Raw genomic sequence first — 8,188 nt, forward strand, 5'->3', positions numbered from 1 at the left:
CAGGCGCGAATAAACTCCGATTCGAACACAATATTAGCCCGGTCATTTCTGTAACCGCAAAGCAAAATTCAACACGGGTATGCTGGCCGGCTTAGACAGTGCCCGACTAGTACGTTTTCACTGAGTCATTGCTGTTTGCGTTATACAGCCACTCATCCATAAAATACAGCCCTATTTCTGACAGCGCTCTTAAACAGTTCTCACGAACACTGATCATTCATCACACTGATAACCAAAAGAAACCAAGAGAATGAAACCATTAGTGCATCGTTCACGCAGTCCCAGTACCCACACTGTGTATACCGGTTCTCACGGCCCGCCGTTCAAAAAAAGCGAATGTGCGAACAGCGAAGCCGCCGCTCCGCTTCAGCTATGATCTCCCCGTCGACCCCAGCGCGCCCGTAGACGAGTGAGTTATGGACCTAGTGTGGGCGTGGGAGTGCATCCTCCCTATTAAGTAGGACGCCGCGGTGAATATCGGCTTACAGACCCTGCCGCATCTGCACGCTATTTCTGCCACCCCGTCGACGTGGCCGATGCATTTAGTATACGATCGCAAAGCCTATATGAGCTGGGCGGCATCTCTAAAGCTCCGAACTCGAAGGGTTGCTCACATGCCGCGCCAGACATGGACGTAATATATTGCATTAAAGGCCTAATCACTTCAGTCTTGACGTTATATGTTCATTAAATAGAATTCAATGAATGACTAGGCCTAAATAAATGCAAATCGAATTATAGCATTTCCACTTAATGCTACTCGCAACTGAACATCCCACCAACGGCGGTCGCGTTTTGATGGACCCGGGTTCGAACCCGACCGTGGTGGCAGCGTTTCGATGGAGGCGAAATGAAAAAGGCGCCCGTGTGCTGTGCGATGTCAGTGCGCGTTAAAAATCCCGTGTTGATAGAAATTACTCCGAAGCCCCCCACCACGGCACCTCTTCCTTCCTTTCTTCTCTCAGTCCCTCCTTTACCCCTCCCCTTACGGAGCGGATCAGGTGTCCGCCGAGATATTGGAGACAGATACTGCGCCATTTCCTTTCCCAGAAAACAAATTCAATTCAATTCAATTCGGATGCAGAAGAGACATCTATGCGCTGTGCGACATCAGTGAACGTTCAAGGGTGCCGGGTATGGCCGCTCTGCGCATGTGCGGCTTCCCTCCTCCAGCTCCACTGGTTGAAAACAGACCGCCAGATCTTACTGCGCATGCGCAGTTTACGTTAGGGACAGGAGCATGCGATAGATGGCGGCAGCTGACACGCACTTCGCAGCGCCGTTGGCGCGTCGTCCAAGCATACAAGCGGTTGTCTTGCTATGTCGTTTCAGAAACTTCATCTTTTCACTACGAGGGACGTGCTACGTGTCAAATCTCCGCAAGAGGAAGTAGTATAGAGCAAAGGCGGAAATTCGAGGATACACACACAGTTAACACGGAACAAGGCGGTCTCGGAATTCCGCAAATTTCCGGGCGTGCTCGCTTTTTCCCCCCTTTTCGTTTCAGCGTTTCACACGGCCAATATACACCCACAACGACAGAATCGTATAGTATATGGAGCCAAGAACGCGCTCCCCTTTGCTGCCGCTGGCCGCTTTTTACACCTTTTATAAATTTTATTTCCGTTTCGGCTTCGCTTCCGAAAATGATACTGACCCACATAAGGCGGGGAAAAAATAGCAAGAAAATAATAAACGCGCTCGCCTATTATATCCTCATTTTGGCCCGCCTTTGGTGCGAATCCCCCCCCTCTGCCTATGTTTCCTTCTTTAGACGGAACGTCAAAAGGCCCTTTTCTTCTCGACGTAAGGGCGTACGAAAAGAAGAAAAAGCAGTCGTTACAAAACTTGAAGTCAAACGAACAAACTAACAAAAGACGAAATTCTCCTTCCTTTATTACCACCGACTGCTGCGTACTTCCCCTCAATACACCTTCCGCGTGCCGCCGCCTGTATAATACGCGACGCGCGTCGCAACCACCGCTTTCTGGACGGCTTCAAACACGGTGCTTATAAATATACACCCATATACAGTTGCTGCTGCCGGGTTGTTTCCTACATATATACCCACGTGCGCTGGCCGGTATATACAGGGTGTCTCCCAGTCTCTGGGCAACTCCTCCGCCGACACCTGTAATACAGACCGAGTGGCGGCAGACGTGTGGCTCTTACAAAGCATGCCATTATGTGCTGCTGCGCGCTCCCGAAGCTTGCCGATTGTTGTTTTTTTGTGTGTTTGTTTATTATTCGCTGGCTCGCACCGGCAAAAGGCGGCAGGCTTCAGGAGTCTACATTTTTTTTCGCGCCTGCTCGCACCGTTTCCAATGGCGCCCACTGAGGCACGTCTCGCGGCGCGTACTGAAAGACCTTTTCATCGCTTCAGAGTGGTCGCGATTGGCCGCACTTACTCGGTTACCGCAGTATCGGCCTTCGGCGTGAAAAGGAAGGAATTGTAGAAAGAATTTAATGGTTTTTGCCGCCGAAATCGCGTCTTTTATTCGGTTTTCTTTCTTTTTTTTTTAATGCGGTAAGATTAGAAGCCCCATGGGCCAAAAATGCGTCGTCGGTCATAAAATGCGCCCATTGGCTGGAGCAAAGTGACGTCACCTGACCGGGGCATTCCCATTGGCTGGAGGGAAATAAATGAAATGCGCCCATTGGCTGCAGGGAAGTGGCGTCACCGGACCGGAGCATTCCCATTGGCTGGAGGGAAGTGACGCCACCGGACCGAAGCATTCCCATTAGCTGGAGGGAAGTGACGTCACCGGACCAGAAGTAATGTCACTTCCGGTAAAGGCATTGACAGCTGATAATGGTACTGCATTTTCAACACACTGCAATCAGGCGTCCCTGTGAATCTTTTTTTTTAAATCCTTGCTCCTTAATTGTATTTCCCAGAGAACCAAACGCAAGGGACAATAAGCGAGCCAAGAAATGAGTGATGTGCGACTTTAAAGGGACACGAGGACAAAATGAATTTAAAGTGGATGAAAAGACCACCCCGTTCTAATGACAAAGACTACTCTCACCGATAACAGATTTTATAAGCTAGAAAAGGAAAAAAAACGCAGGTCTCTCCACAATCAGCCGTGTTCATAAGCGAATTGCGGTGACGTCGACACAGTAAAACTCACGCGGATTCTTGACGCTAGGCTCGACTACCATGCATTTCCATACGGTGATCACGGAGTCTCTTTCGATCTTGACGTCACGGAACTGAATTGAAGGGCGGGAAAAACAATTTTGATTTTCTCATTCAATCCCTGCGCCATTGTTCTTATCGTGGCCATTAAAGAACACCATCGGGAAATTTCAAGTATTTTGTTGCTGTGCCTGCGAATTGGTGAAAAATGTTCTTGCTCAAGATTCATTGCTCTTTTATCCGAGTCTGAGGAAAGTGCCTGCCATTATGATTAACATTAGAACGAGCTCCTGTAAAAGTTTGTTATGGCACCTCGTAAACCACTCCACATAACATACACCAAACTGGTTTGGTTTGGTTTATGGGGGTTTAACGTCCCAAAGCGACTCAGGCTATGAGGGATGCCGTAGTGAAGGGCTCCGGAAATTTCGACCACCTGGGGTTCTTTAACGTGCACTGACATCGCACGGGCCTCTAGAATTTCGCTTCCATCGAAATTCGACCGCCGCGGCTGGGATCGAACCCGCGTCTTGCGGGCCAGCAGCCGAGCGCAATACACCGAACTGTACTGAACGTCTGCTGTATGAAAACTACCATTTGTGCACAAACCATTTCCTGTAATACGGTTTAGTAACCCTATAAACCGGTATATCGTAAACTGCATGGTCATCAACGATAAACAAGATCGGCCACGACCGCATCCGTATTTAGAAAGCAGTACCATACACTTCACGACCAAGAAGTTGAAGTCTCTAAGCACCAACATCACAGCATCATTCGTATACCATCTTAACTGCCCGTTTACCACGAAAACAAAAGAATGAGTACGGTTAGGAACACGCCGGAGCGACCGATACAACACGCATTCCCACGGCATATCCCATTGTCTCAGCACGTCTGTCCGCAAACTGGGTCGTTGTGTGCTTGCGATATAGCCGAAGGAAGCCAAACACACCGTTTAGCGAACTTCTTTTCGTCACGCAAACACCGTCGCAAACGCAACCAGTCTCTCGCAATCGTCTGCACAGCGCGTAGGCCTAACGCGATTTATACCGTCGCTTCCCACGGACGTCGAGGTTGGAAGACAGTCGGCCTCTATACCTGCGACTAGCCGAAGGCTACACCGCCTTTTCGCCGAACCAACACCGCTTTCTCGGAGTTCCTGCCGTTTCTTCTTTCCAAGATCGAAGCCGATTGGCCGGAATTTGGGTCGCCGCGACGCTCAGTATCGAACGTTCATTATACGTCTACGAACTATAAGCGAGCGACGCATATACGGAGGTGGAAAGGAGAGTGCTTGATGAGTGTACATCGAGCGAACTATATGTACGGGCGCGAAAAAATGCCTGCGAGCTTTCGTTATGTGTCGGCGCTTTTCCATATACCCTTCGAAGGCGCACCCTAATATATGCCGCGCCATATCATCATCACCTGCCGACGGGATATACGGACAGACGTACGCGTAGCCCCCGGCAGGTTGCGTGGCGAGCGGTAGCGGCGGCTTGACGAACACCGTTCCAGAACGGGGCGCAGAAAGCCCCGTTCTGGGTCACTCCCGTATTATATGTCCCGCTATCGCCTCGAGGCTCGCCGATACGCTAAGCCGTCGAACGTCCTTCGAGGTCCGAAGGACGAATGGGGCCGATTAATATGGGCGATAAAACCGACGGAGGCAATATATAGGGGAAAGTACGCACGAGCTGTAAGCCAACCCTGTCTCGCGAGAAATGTGCAGCGTTCTCGAAGCTAGAGTTAGAGGCAGACAATCGGGCCAGCGAATGTAGATGCTGTCGCGCAGTATTCCTCGGCCAAATGTGCGCGTTTTGAGACTAAATATAATGCCCACAAGAAAACGCGAAGGCGATCCCGTAGCTGCTCAGCCGCTCAGTCAAACCAATCACGAAACCTCGGTTAGAAATACGAGCATCCGTTGAGGTCATTTCTGTGAAAGCAAGCAGATGGATGCGCCATCTGGGAGCCAATTTAGGAGTCGTTATTGAAGGTATTCAAGAAATGTTTTGCCGCGAGCAATTTAGATTCCCTGCGGCAGGTGACGCGACAATCTGAACACAATTCCTTGCATGAGTAAATTTTGGAAGAGACGGCAATGGTGCAGCGTACGACCCGGGTTCCACCGCGGTTCAAGATATATAAAAAACATATAAAAGTGCTTCTGCACGTTCGGAATGAAACCAAAGCGCAGTACACAGGCTGTATGAAGCATCGGTAGCAGTAGGACGACTGGCGCAGCCCGCGGCATAGACAACACTGCATAGCTCTTTTGCCAGAGCACAGGAAAGTGGCGAAACCTGTGATTAAACGATTAAGTCGTGAAGAAAAGAAGAACAAAAACACCTAGAGAAGAAAACGCCGATATCTGCAGCCAAAGCCTTCGCTTTTCTTTCCAATATTTATCGTTCTTTGATTAATTGAGGTAAGTCGCACCATCAGATGCAGCTCAAACACGCTACTATCTGGCGACGTCTGAACGGGTCATGCGAGTGGTATACATAGAAAATAAAAAGCGCAATGCATTTCTGCAAAGGTAAGCGCCGTTAGAAACGCAACGTCTGGGAACTGCGAGGACTAACTCTCGCTTTTCACACGATTTCACGTATAAACTAAATTAAATGGTGAATAGAACCCCCGAAATGCAGGCAAAATGTTCGCACTTGTTATGACATATAGCACCTTGACTGATGCACACGAACACACAGCATCCTTTCTCACCAAACGCACACACAAATACCCGAGTTCTGGCACTCAAAACTGATTGTTTCCGGCTCAGAGAGAGCTTTCAATCACTGCGCTACGACAGCCAGCGGAATTTGCCTCGAATTACGGCATGCGGCAATGACTAACGGAAGCTGACAAGCTTTCATGAAACATTTCGTGTAGAGCCAAATAGTACTTCAACAAGCAGTCTTAAACCAGCGTCTCTTATGTTGCTGTAGGGAACATCGAATTCTGAAAAAGACGGCTTTTTTGTGAAACACGTTTCTGAACATTTAGGGCTCGCATCGAATCACAGATTTGCTTACCTCTTAAGAAAACAGCGTCGGCGAACAACGGTCGTCAATCCCATCTTGTCGCTGTCAACGGGCCAGTAGCGCCGATATCAGAGCACATAGGAGCACGAATTATCACAAACACGAGACGATGACCACGCACGATGAATGACTGCTTTCCGCCTTCAAATGCTTCGAATGTTGCGTCCGGGCCAGCATCTTCCAAACACGGCCTCGATGAAAGCGGATAGTGCTGTAACTATCTAAGCAGACACCCGCCCTGCGCTTGATACTGCACACTGAGAGCAACACGCGCGCGGACAGGGTTCCGGGCACACAAAACGCACGACGTTTCACACGGTTACACAACGAAACGCTGTTTAAATGGCACTGCGTCACGGACACGATGGTCACGGAAGATCCGCCCGCGTTTACACTTCGTGCCGAGATAGTCATGCCGGTGAAGGTGGGAAAATAAAAATAGTCCCCGCTATCTGGCTTCAGTGCGGGCGTTGTTCGACCGTCGATCACACCAGGGGACGCGCACGGCTCTAGTGGGAAGGAACCGCAGGCATCTGTAGCATCACCTCTGTTTTTTTCGTACTAGCCGATACTGTTTTGAATGTTGCTTCCATGACGTTCTGATATGAACGTCATGCATTTTCCTGTGTGACGTTTCTTTATCTTTTTTCTCTAGTGAACTGTGGTAGTAGCTTGAGCACTATCATCCCTTAGCTCGTCGCGTGTGAGTGAACCAGCTCTGTTCGACGAACTTGCTGTCGTGTGCGCGCTTTTGTCCCGCAGAGCCGCTCCAAAACGGGGATGTTCTCACACGTCGCAGACGATTTTGTGTTTACAGTATCCGTCGCGGTACAAAACTTGACGTGTGGGTCGCGTGATGAGAGGAATACCGTTACAATGGCGCTACCAAATCGCGTTACGCTGTTCTTAACTGATACAATCTTATGAAGCTGTATAAACTGAAACGTCACAACTCGCATCTGCGCGCAGCCGAGATCATCCTCTGCATGTGCGAAGGCAGGCCCATCTAAACTTTCACTCGCCCTTGGCTGACCTGATTCGTTCAGAATCTCACCGCGGAAACGTTTTTTTCTTTCGTACTACCGGCGAAGAGAACTGTGGTAATGACGTCATAACCAGGTCCGTTTTAACGGTAAACGGGTCTAGCACAGCTCCGTACCTATGAGGGTGTATACAGCACCTCGTAAGCAAGCCCTTTTGAGGCGTTTATTTCTACATGAACCTGTAAGGCGACACCGATGTAGCCTGGTCATTCAGGCACGGAAGCGAAGATGCCTTATTTGTACGTCATGCTTGATTGAGTTAATTTGCCGAACACAGCAACCGCGTAGCGAAAAGACAACAAAGAGTTGTAAACTGCGCAACGAACAAAGATTTTGTGCAATTCGTGTTGATTGGTTTGGTTTGGTTTGGTTTATGGGGTTTAACTTCCCAAAGCGACTGAGGCTATGAGAGACGCCGTAGTGAAGGGCTCCGGAAATTTCGACCACCTGGGGTTCTTTAACGTGCACTGACATCATACAGTACACGGGCCTCTAGAATTTCGCCTCCATAGAAATTCAGCCGCCGCGGCCGGGGTCGAACCCGCGTCTTTCGGGTCAGCAGTCGAGCACCATAACTACTAAGTCACCGCGGCGGCTTAATTCGTGTTGAGTGAACTCAGTGGTCTGTTGATGTCTCGCTGCAAAGCCGGTAAATCAACGAAGACCCAGCGAACAGTCGATAGAAACTTGTCATTTTACAGCGAGAGCTGTCAAGACGATCCCCATTTGTGCGGCGTCGGTGCCGTTGGTGGCGTAACACTCCAAGAGGTGCAACGCGTCACACTGATTGGTCAGAATGGGGGGCAGCACGCCTGACGTCATGGCAACGCCCCACGCTGATTGGGTATAATATCAATCGCTGATTGGTCCAAACGCAATGACGTCACTCGTGACGACAGGGTTCGTTGAGTAGAGCATAACCGTGGCACTAATGCAAGTGTGACATTCTATAT

General features: G+C 49.6%; 1 protein-coding gene across 1 annotated transcript in view; it reads right to left on the reverse strand.

Moving 5' to 3' along the window:
• Nucleotides 1-6,282, reverse strand: part of LOC149365805 (globin-like) — a 177,393-nt gene extending 171,111 nt beyond the window's left edge. Inside the window, exon 1 of the transcript XR_016283215.1 lies at nt 6,184-6,282. The gene's annotated coding sequence lies outside the window, so the exon portion shown is untranslated. The remainder of the gene's footprint in view (nt 1-6,183) is intronic.
• Between the last annotated feature and the right edge of the window lie 1,906 nt (nt 6,283-8,188).

Source organism: Amblyomma mixtum, chromosome 1, assembly GCF_055824585.1.
Source record: "Amblyomma mixtum isolate Tamu chromosome 1, ASM5582458v1, whole genome shotgun sequence".
Lineage (NCBI taxonomy): Eukaryota > Metazoa > Arthropoda > Arachnida > Ixodida > Ixodidae > Amblyomma > Amblyomma mixtum.